The 11,483-nt window shown below is 39.4% G+C and overlaps 1 long non-coding RNA gene across 1 annotated transcript; it reads right to left on the bottom strand.

The window, feature by feature from the left end:
* Positions 1–3,259: 3,259 nt before the first annotated feature.
* Positions 3,260–11,244, bottom strand: LOC144085805 (uncharacterized). The gene is made up of 5 exons (XR_013304278.1): positions 11,196–11,244; positions 8,229–8,298; positions 3,774–3,820; positions 3,521–3,675; positions 3,260–3,426 (listed from the first exon to the last, which is right to left on the bottom strand). It is a non-coding gene; the product is annotated as an uncharacterized LOC144085805 (long non-coding RNA).
* Between the last annotated feature and the right edge of the window lie 239 nt (positions 11,245–11,483).

Here is an 11,483-nt window from a genome sequence, read left to right as displayed (position 1 = left end):
GTGAGGGCAGAGAGCAGCCGACGATCCTCTGGGCAGTGTTAATCATTTTCTGCATGGCCTTTTTGTCTGCCGCCGTGCTTCCAGCGTACCACACTGTGATGCAGTACGCCAGGATGCTCTCTACAGTGGTTCTATAGAAGGTTATCAGAAGCTTGGTGCCCAAGTTGTTCTTCCTAAGTACCCTGAGGAAATGGAGTCGTTTCTGAGCCTTCTTCACTACTGCCGTGATGTTTGTAGACCATGAGAGCTTATCCGTGACGTGGACCCCCAGGAATTTAAAGGACTGGACCCTGTCTACACATGCTCCATTTATGAGGAGGGGGGCCAGATCTGTGCCGTGTTTGCGAAAGTCCAGGATTATTTCTTTAGTTTTCGTTGTGTTCAGTGTGAGATTGTTCACCGAGCACCACGAAGACAGTTTGTTGACCTCATCTCTGTAGGCCGACTCATCCCCTCCTGAGATGAGTCCAACCACAGTGGTGTCATCAGCAAATTTAATGACAGAGTTAGACTGGTGGGTTGGTGTACAGTTGTATGTGTACAAGGAGTACAGAAGAGGACTCAGTACACAGCCTTGAGGGGAGCCAGTGCTCAGTGTAATGGAGGAAGAGAGGTGGGGACCAAGTCTAACAGTTTGTGGTCGGTTGGTCAAGAAGTTCTTTATCCAGCAGCAGATGGAAGAGGATAGTCCAAGGTGGGAGAGTTTGTCAGTCAGAATGTCCGGTTTTATGGTGTTGAAGGCTGAGCTATAGTTAATGAAAAGCATCCTCACGTAATTCCCATGGTGTTCCAGGTGGCTCAGTGCTGTATGTAGAGCAATGGCGATAGCATCCTCAGTGGACCTGTTTGCTCTATAAGCAAACTGGTGAGGGTCAACTGAGGGAGGGATTGTATTCCTGATATGGCGAGCTACCAACTTTTCAAAGCACTTCATGATCACAGGCGTGAGTGCAACAGGCCTATAATCATTCATTCTGTCAATGGTTGGCTTTTTGGGGACAGTGATAATGGTGGCAGATATCAGGCAGGATGGAATGATGGATTGTTGCAGGGAACAATTGACAATTTTTGTGAAGACTCCAGCCAGCTGGTAAGCACAGGCTTTGAGCACATTTCCAGGTACTCCGTCAGGGCCAGCAGCCTTCCTGGTGTTCACAGACCGCATTACCAGTCTCACTTCCTGTTCCCGGAACTTCAGTGTATTGCTGCAGGGTGGTGGTGGGGGTGTTGAGACTGGGTCTGATTTGTCAGTCTCAAAGCGGGCAAAGAAACGGTTCAGTTCCTCCGCTAGTAAGGCATCTGCGTTAAGAGACATATTATTCTTATTGTAGTTGGTAATATGTCATATTACCTGCCACATCTTCTTTGGGTTATTTTCTCGAAGTGCTCCTCAATTTTCTTAGTATATGCTGCATTGGCCTTTTTGCTGCCTCTTTACAGCTCTGCTATGGCAGCTCTATATTTTATCTTGTCCCCTGATCTGAAGGTGGTGTTACGGAATTTGATGAGTGCCTGTGTCTCATTGGTCATCCAGGGTTTTTGGTTAGGAAAAACCTGTATCCGTTTATTTATAGTGACGTTGTCCATGCAGTTTTTGATGTAGGAAAGTGCAGTGTCCGTGTAGTCCTGGAGGTTGTCGTGTTCGAAAAGTTCCCAGTTGGTGCGGGATAAACAGTGCTGCAGCTGAGAAAGAGCATCCTCGGGCCAAGTTTTTATTATCGTTATTTGTGGCCTTGTTAGCCCCCGGAGTGGAGTGTAAGCGGGGGTGAGAGATAGGCAGAGGTGATCTGATCCAGCTAGGTGAGGGAGGGAAGTGGCTTTATAAGCATGTTTGATGTTAGAATAGACATGGTCAAGAGTTTTGTCTCCTCTAGTGTTACATTTTACGTATTGAATAAACTTAGGTAGAACAGTCTTTAAACACGCTTTGTTGAAGTCACCAGCGACAATAAAGACTCCATCGGGGTGGTCAAGCTGCTGTTTGTTTACAGCCGTTAGCAGGAGGTTATGCCGTGTTAACGTTCACATTCGGAGGTATATAGATTGCCGATACTATGACGACCGTTAGCTCTCTCTGTAAATAATAGGGCCTACATCGTATTGCCAATAGCTCTTAATCCGGGGAACAGTGAGTGTCAATGATCCTACTGTCAAAACACCATTCATTGTGTATAAACATGCAAAGTCCTCCTCCTTTGCTTTTGCCTGTTAATTCTTTCGAACGATCGTTCCGAAAAAGCGTTCGGCTAGCTAGCGATACCGCAGCGTTGGGGATATGCGGGTGAAGCCATGTTTCCGTGATGAGAATAATGTTACAGTTCCTAACAAAGCTGTTGGTAGCAATTCGAAGTTCCAACTCATCCGTTTTGTGTGTGATGGATCGGGCGTTGGTCAAAAAGATACTAGGAAGCGGTGCTCGGTGTGGTTGTTGTCTCGGTGTGGTTGTTGTCTCACGTTAGCAGCAAGGCCCGCCTGGCATCCGCGCTTTTGTTTCCTCTCTCTTCACCGCCTTCGACGTACTTTGAGTATTCACCATAGCACACCAACGGCAACCGTGAAAGGCAAACAATCACCGAAAAACACGCAAAATGACAAATTCTGACAGCATCAGGTTTCTTATTGCACTTCATGCTTTAGCAACACCAACTCAGTAGTAGTAGTCACTTTCTACATTTATCCCATATATATATATATATATATATATATATATATATATATATATATATATATATATATATATATATATATATATATATATATATATATATATATATATATATATAAATAACCTAAGTGACCGGCCCGCTGGCGCGAGTGATTATCGCATTGGCCTCATAGCTCTGGGGTGCTGGCTTCAAATCTGGGTCGCGTCCACCTGTGTGGGTTTCCTTCGGGTATTCCGGTTTCCTCCACATTCCAAAAACATACATGGAAGCTGATTGGACACTCTAAATTGCCCCTAGTTGTGAGTGTGTGTGCTTGGTTGTCTGTCTCCTTGTGCCCTGCAATTGGCTGGCCACCGATTCAGCCGATTTAGCCGCCTCTGGCCGGAAGTCAGCTGGGATAGGCTCCAGCACCTCCCGTGGCCCTAATGAGGATGAAGCTGTTCAGAAATGAGATGAGGTGAGATACAATCTAATTTTAAGTAAGTATAAGAATTTAGCACAAAAAACAATGCCTTATAATTTGTGTATGGTAAAAAATAATTGGTCACTTTTCTATGAATCCCAATCATACATTCACAGCGTTCTTTTCATTTCAGCGTCGAATACATAGCTGTACACAACCCATTTGTGGTGCCAGGATACATTGAATTTGACGATAACATAGAGCTTCTTATATTCCCTCGGAGCAATGGAAATTGATCCATAATGTTCTTTAGATGATAGACTAAAGGAGTGAACTGTGCTGTAATTATCACAGATGCTGGAAGGATAGAAACAACAGATGCAAAATGGTGTCAATACTTTAGAAATATTCATTCCAACAACGAGGAGTGTGCAGGCAATAGAGAGAATACCTGATATAGACATAGAGCTGAGCATCTTGATGCAAAGTAAGGAAGGTCCATGAGCAGTTGAGTAGATTTGTTGGGTAAAGATAGCAGTTAAAGTTTTCCTTATCTTGAATTTCTACAATGACATGTGCTGGTCCTGGAGATTGCAACACGCAGAGCTAAAAATTAAATAAATATAAATATATAAATAAATAAACAAATCAAATGTAAGCAAATTGTGTTTGATTAGGAACATTTAAACATATTACGTACTTACATTATTAATCGTCTTTACATCCTGACAGACCTCTACATCACTGGCCTCTGCTGAAATGGAATTTAAAGTGTTTTAGGTTAAAGATGGAGTATGCCATTAAATAAAATTTATCTTATGAATTAAAACTTTTGGTATAGAACTGTATTGCATTATACTAAAACCGAATTAAATGAATTCAAAATAAATGTGGAAACCAATATACACAAAACACATTATCAAACAGAAAGCACCATTATCTTCTTTGCAATTTTAGAACATTTTTTCTTCCATTAATTAGTGCAGTGGATTCCTAGCTTTATTGTTTTTACCCTAATCTTTAATAATATTTAGTGTACTGCCTTCCCAGACCCCTGATCAAATTAACAGACACTCCCATCTGAACAGTGGGTCCAATTATTTTCACTTTTACTTTCCAACGTCAATATAAGACAACAGCAAGAGTTTTAGAAATATATGGCTAGACACAATTAAGAAGATGAACATTAATATAACATGAAAATACCCCTTTGCAATGCTCTCGTTTTACAAGAATGGGAAGAAGAACAAAACAAGCGTCGATCGATCTTGTGACTTAGACGATTTTTAATTGTAATTGATATACAGTGTCTGCCAAATGAGAATAACAGCAAAAGTCAAAAAGAATATTGGTGTCTGCCAATTTAATGATAAGTTGCAAACAAACTGAGCTGGATAGTCCTACATGGGCAGCAAGATGACACAAAAGTATGACCAAAACAGCAGAGGACTTCATCAGGGAAACAGGTTGGATTAATCATCCTCCAAATATAACCATCTAGAAAAAGAACTGATGAAAGACATGTTTTGATATCCAAGCAACATGTTTTTAGAAAATAAACATAGCCTACATTTTAAAACGGCTAAATTAAAACAACCAGCACTCGTACGACTATCCTGAATGTGTTAACTTTTCACTTGGCTATTGAACTACATAGTACAGTTGTGGTCAAAAGTTTACATACACTTGTGAAGAACATAATGTCATGGCTCTCTTGAGTTTCCAGTTATTTCTACAACTCTGATTTTTCTCTGATAGAGTGATTGGAACAGATACTTCTTTGTCACAAAAAACATTCATGAAGTTTGGTTCTTTTATTACTTTATTATGGGTTAACAGAAAAATGATCAAATCTGCTGGGTCAAAAATATACATACAGCAACACGAATTACCAATTTTGGTGACTTAGAAAGTTGTGTCAATGAAATGAGCTTCATAGCATGGCCTCTTAACTTCTTGTGAGTGATTATGAGTGACTACAGCTGGTGACTTCTCTGAGGGAATTTAAATAGGGCTCATTGGATTCAAACTCCCACAAACGTTACAATGGAAAAGTCAAAGGAGCGGTACTATCAGTAGGACCGGCTGAATGGTGTTGAACGCAATGGAGAGGTCAAAAAACATCATTCTCAGCGTGCTTCCCGCGTTCTCCAGGTGTGAAAGAGACCTGTGCATCAGGTAGGTGGTAGCATCTTCCACACCAATGCCTGGACGATAGGCGAAAAGCAGAGGGTCCAGCTCTGCATTCATCAGGGGGCTGAGGTGATTGAGGATAATTCTCTCCAATGTCTTGATCAGGTGAGAGGTTAATGCTACCGGCTTGAAGTGGTTTGGCTCCCTGGGGTACGCAGTCTTAGGAACTGGGACCACACAGGAAGTTTTCTACAAGGTGGGGACCTTCTGCAGACTGAGGCTGAGGTTGAAAATATGCAGAATCACTTTACCAAGCTGATCCGCACACTCTCTCAGTAGTCTGGAGCTGAGGCCGTCTGGACCGGTAGCCTTCCTTGCCTCGATCTTCTTTAGCTGTTTTATCACCTGATCGACAGTAATGCAGAGACCGGTGGAAGAGGGGGAGGAAGAGGAGGAGGAGAAGAACGAGGGGGGAGCGTTGCTTCTGGTCTGGGGGGTCAGGGGAGTGGGGGCAGGACTGAATCTGTTAAAGAACTGTTTCAGTTCATTGGCCCACTCCCTGCCGCTGGACTCCAGGTCTCTCTCACTGTTGCCTCCATGGCCCGAAATGGTCCTCAAGCTCCTCCAGGCCTCTTTGGTGTTGCCTCTCTGGAGTTGGTTCTCCAGCTTCCTCCTGTAGATTGTCTTTCCCTTCCTTATCTCTCTCTTCAGCTCCTTCTGGACCATTTTCAGGCTCTCTTTCTCCCCAGACCTAAAAGCCCTCTTCTTCTTGTTCAGGAGGGCCCTTAGATCCCTGGTGACCCACGGCTTCTTGTTGGAGAAACAACGGACCTTCTTGGAGGGTACAATGTTCTCAACACAGAAGTTAATATAATCTGTGATGCAGTGGGTCAAGCTGTCAATGTCTTTACCATGTGAATTGCACAGCACCTCCCAGTCGGTGGTCTCAAAACAGTCCCTCAGTACCATACTGGTCTCCTCGGTCCATCTTTGTATGATCCTTGTGGTAGGTTTTATTTTCCTCACCATAGGGATGTAGGTGGGGATCAGATGGACCAGGTTGTGGTCTGAGCAGCCCAGTGGGGGAGGGGGACTGAGCTGTATGCCTCCTTTGTGTTGGCATACAGCAGGTCCAGAGTTTTTTGTTCCCTTGTGTGGCACTTCACATACTGAGTGAAGGTGGGGAGAGTAGAAGCCATATATATATATATATATATATATATATATATATATATATATATATATATACGTATATATATATATACATATATATATATATATACGTATATATATATATATATATACATGTATATATACATATATATACATATATATACATATATATACATATATATACATATATATATATATATATATATATATATATATATATATATATATATATAATAGTATATGGGACGTCCGTTCGGCCGAATGAACGTTCGGCGACCTGTCCGTCGGCCAAACATCTTTCGGCGAATGATCCGGTCACGATTTTCAGCATGGATCTGAAAAAGCGAATCCTTGACTTGAACAAGTCAGGAAAGTCACTTTGAGCGATTTCAAAGCAGCTGCAGGTCCCAAGAACAACAGTGCAAACAATTGTTTGTAAGTATAATGTGCATGGCACTGTTTTGTCACTGCCACGATAAGGAAGAAAACGCAAGCTATCACCTGCTGCTGAGAGAAAATTGGTCAGGAGAGTGAAGATTCAACCGAGAAGCATCAAAAAGAAGATCTGCCAAGAATTAGAAGCTGCTGGAACACAGGTGTATGTCCACAGTCAAGCATGTTTTGCATCTCCATGGACTGAGAGGCTGCCGTGCAAGAAGGAAGCCCTTGCTCCAAAAGCGGCACCTTAAGGCTCGACTGAAGTTTGCTGCTGATCACATCACATGAACAAAGATAAGACCTTATGGAGGAAAGTTCTGTGGTCAGACGAAACAAAAATTGAGATGTTTGGCCACAATGCCCAACAATATGTTTGGAGGAGAAAAGGTGAGGCCTTTAACCTCAAGTACACCATGCCTACCGTCAAGCACGGTGGTGGTAGTATTATGCTGTGGGGCGGTTTTGCTACCAATGGAACTGGTGGTTTACAGAGAGTAAATGGTATAATGAAGGAGGATTACCTTCAAATTCTTCAAGATAACCTAAAGTCATCAGCCTGAAGATTGGGTCTTGGGGGCAGTTGGGTGTTCCAACACGAAAATGACCCCAAACACACATCAAAAGTGGTAATGGAATGGATAAATTAGGCTAGAATTAAGATTTTCTAATGACCTTTCCAAAGTCCTGACTTAAACCCCATTGAGAACTTGTGGACAATGCTGAAGAAACAAGTCCATGTCAGAAAGCCATTAAATTTAACTGAACTGCACCAATTCTGTCAAGAGGAGTGGTCAAATATTCAACCAGAAGCTTGCCAGAAGCTTGTGGATGGCTACCAAAAGCACCTAATTGAAGTGAAAATGGCCAAGGGACATGTTACCAAATATTAGCGCTGCTGTATGTATATATTTGACCCAGCAGATTTGATCACTTTTTTCTGTTCACCCATAATAAAGTCATAAAAGAACCAAACTTCATGTATGTTTTTTGTGACAAAGAAGCATCTGTTCCAATCACTCTATTAGAGAAAAATCAGAGTTGTAGAAAATAACTGGAAACTCAAAAGAGCCATGACATTATGTTCTTCACAAGTGTATGTAAACTTTTGACCACAACTGTATATACCAGGGATGTCAAACCGGTCCTCAAAGGGCCGCAGTGGGTGCAGGTTTTCATTCCAACTCAACAAGAGCATACCTTTTGCAAGTGTAATCAGTTAATTAAAGTCAGGGGCTACTTATTTTAGAAGTCACCTGATTGGTTAAAATGTCGGGACTGGATCGGTTGGAACAAAGACCAGGACTCACTGCGGCCCTCGGCGGAATCGGTTTGACACGTGGTATATACTGTTGTTGATGGCTATGGGTTGTATATGTGTGCACATGCGTGACTGTGTTTGTAGAGATTAAATGTACCGCTTTGAATGGCCCAAAAAATCAGCAGACTGCAACACAATGAAAAAACTGGACCCAATTCACAGCCGACCTGCAATGTCATGAACACAAACAAAAAGCAAGGAGAGAATGAGATTATGAGGACACACGCCAAGGTACACTCTAAAATAATTTCTGGGCTTTTCAAGTTTCCATTTTGTAAATGTCCATACAAAGAAGCTGTTAGATTATAAACATGTCCATAAATCTCTCACAATTTCTAAGATGACAATACCAAGCTAAACTTTCTTGTATTTTTTATTGTGAAGTTTGGTAAAGATATTGTTACAGAAAAATACGGGTAGCAGTCCTTACTGCTCACTCATTAACACACACTCGCTCGCTCTCGTATACAGACGCTCCCCTACTTACGAACATTCAACTTACGAACAACGGTACATACGAACATGTCTGCAAATTGCGTTTAAGTCCAAAAATGTTCGCAAGTCCAATTTTGTATTTCGCGTCTTTTTCGGAGTAGTACTTATTTCCGCCGCTAATACCGACGCCTGGCGCTGTGAGAGCTCAGCTCACCCAGCATCTACCTTCTTCTTCGTTGCAATGCGGAAGTGCGTGAATGTATCTCCAGTGTGCAAAGAACCTTTTTCATTTGTATCATTAAATATCTCATGCATCCAATATTGAATATGGTTGGTAAAAAGCTAAAGGCTTCTATTGAGGGAGTTGCAAGGAAGAGGCAAGCCATTTCATTTGAAACGAGTGGCAATAATAACGAAGCTTGATGCGCGTGAGAGTGGTTGAGCGTTGCACATTCAGTACCATTTATAAACAGAAAGATCGAGCAGCAGGACCCAAATATTGAACGTTGCACAAAGTTTGCAAATCAATTGAATGATGCCATACAGTGCTACTGCATCATTTATGATGAAAAAAAGAAGAAAACTGTGCAATCGTCATTAGGTCGCTTCTTTTGGCCAGTTTCTAATACATAAATCTCTCTCTCTCTCTACAGTACTGTACATATTCTCTCCATTTTATTAAATGTTTTTTTTTCAGTACAAACCAATGCGTGTTACTTATACAAGCCTTAAACATACAAATGCACTTATATAAACCTTCAATATACTTATATAGGCCTTAAACATAAATTATAATACAAAATATAGCACTAAATCAACTTACAAACAAATTCAACTTATGAACAATCGCTCGGAACCAATTGCGTTCGTCAGTTGAGGAGTGTCTGTATATATATATATATATATATATATATATGTATATATATATATATATATATATATATATATATATATATATGTATGTATATATATATATATATGTATATATATATGTATGTATATATATATATATATATATATATATATGTATATATATACATATATATATATATATATACATGTATGTATGTATATATATATGTATATACATATATATATATATATATATATATATATATATATATATATATATACATATATATATATATATATCTATATATATATATATATATATATCTATATATATATATATATACATATATATATATATATATATATATATATCTATATATATATATATATATATATATATATATATATATATATATATCTATATATATATATATATATATATATATATATATATATATATATATATATATATATATATACGTAGGGAGGGAGGGTTAGAGTTGAGTTAGAGTTAAAATTCAAAACGGTAGGTGTCCAAACCTCGGAAAAACTTCTCCGGAATTTCAGGAGTTTACTCCAGACAAGCAACACAAACTCCAGGACTCCGGCCAACCTCCGTAAACTCTGTAAATCCCCAAAATTGTCCCCTACATTTTTTTAAGCAACTATTTCAGAAAAGTGCCATATTTCCAATTTAAATGCCTCGAAAATCACACCATAGCCACCACGACTTCCCCCATCTTACTTACGCATTTGATTCAACTGCTCTATAAACTGGATTAATTCTGTAACGCCAGTGCATTCTTAATCATCCGAGCATAATAATAACAGTTTGATTTAAATTGTTGGTTTAAAAAAAAATATATTTTATATCGAATTTGCACGAATCACATTCACCCCTGATGAAAACATAAAACTCCTGAAATGGGAGAAGGGTACTCCTGAAATGGGACAAGGGTACACCTGAAATGGGACAAGGGTACTCCTGAAATGGGGTCGACGAAGGTAGGCAGCTCTGTATTTGGTCATAAAAGTGAAAAACTCTTGTATAACGCGCTCCCAAAATTTGCCACAGTCTTTTGGAACAAAATTTTGCACGTTATACTCGAGTAAATACGGTATTCTATTGCGGCAACAAGTATGTTTCTTAAATCACAGCCTCCCAGGTATCGCTTCTTGCCCCACTCTTTGAGAAGCTCTGTGGCCTCTAAGTGAAAGTGAGATCAGGGGGGACATTAAAAAACCTAAGGACACAAACTAAAATATGGCAATTTGAAAAATTATTTGAAATTTTAATATAAAAGTACCCAGAAATACACAATTTGACAGTCATTTTATTTGGTTCCAAAATTTATTTTTGAAAACACATTGGGACATTGAGACAACACGACCTCAAAAACTCGAACTTCTAAGTGCTGTCATGAAAAGGTGTGGGATTTCTTAATAAGTATTTTGAAAATTACTAATTGTGATTTGCTGTTGTTTTCAAATAATCAATAAAAATAACTGAGATATTTAAGTATGGCTATTTAAGTACACAGATAAAAAGCTGGTTTCGTATCTCAATTAAAAAGTACCAAAGTTACAAAAGTAATTGTCCAATTATGAGATTAATTGCTGCTTGATTAAATTTTTTTATAAGAATCGATGAGATTTTCACATTACAATTATTTATTATTTATTCCAACATAAATTGTCAGAATGAGTTGTACATTTTACTCATTGTTTTTTGAATGGTAAGGTGTAAGAAAAGATTTTTGTAAAGAACAAAACTTACCTCCCACTGCGTCGACATTCCTTGCTGTTTTGTCGAAAGACAATTTCACATTTCTGGAGAAAGAAGAAGTGCGATGTCACATGCTGTTCAAGAGCTGCAGGAAACCACCAAGTTCTTCAATTTCGACATATTCACAGTTTGAATTACTGTACACCTTGTAAGAAAAAATCATTCTATTTGTGTTATGCTAAATTGTGAATTTAATAATTTTAGTTCCATTCGGTCAGCCCGGGAAATTGGGTGGTAAGTTAATTGGCCTCACAGTTCTGGGGTCCTAGGTTCGAATCC

Source organism: Stigmatopora argus, chromosome 12 (genome assembly GCF_051989625.1).
Source record: "Stigmatopora argus isolate UIUO_Sarg chromosome 12, RoL_Sarg_1.0, whole genome shotgun sequence".
In the NCBI taxonomy this organism is placed as follows: Eukaryota; Metazoa; Chordata; class Actinopteri; order Syngnathiformes; family Syngnathidae; genus Stigmatopora; species Stigmatopora argus.
This window is presented reverse-complemented; position numbering and strand designations above follow the sequence as displayed.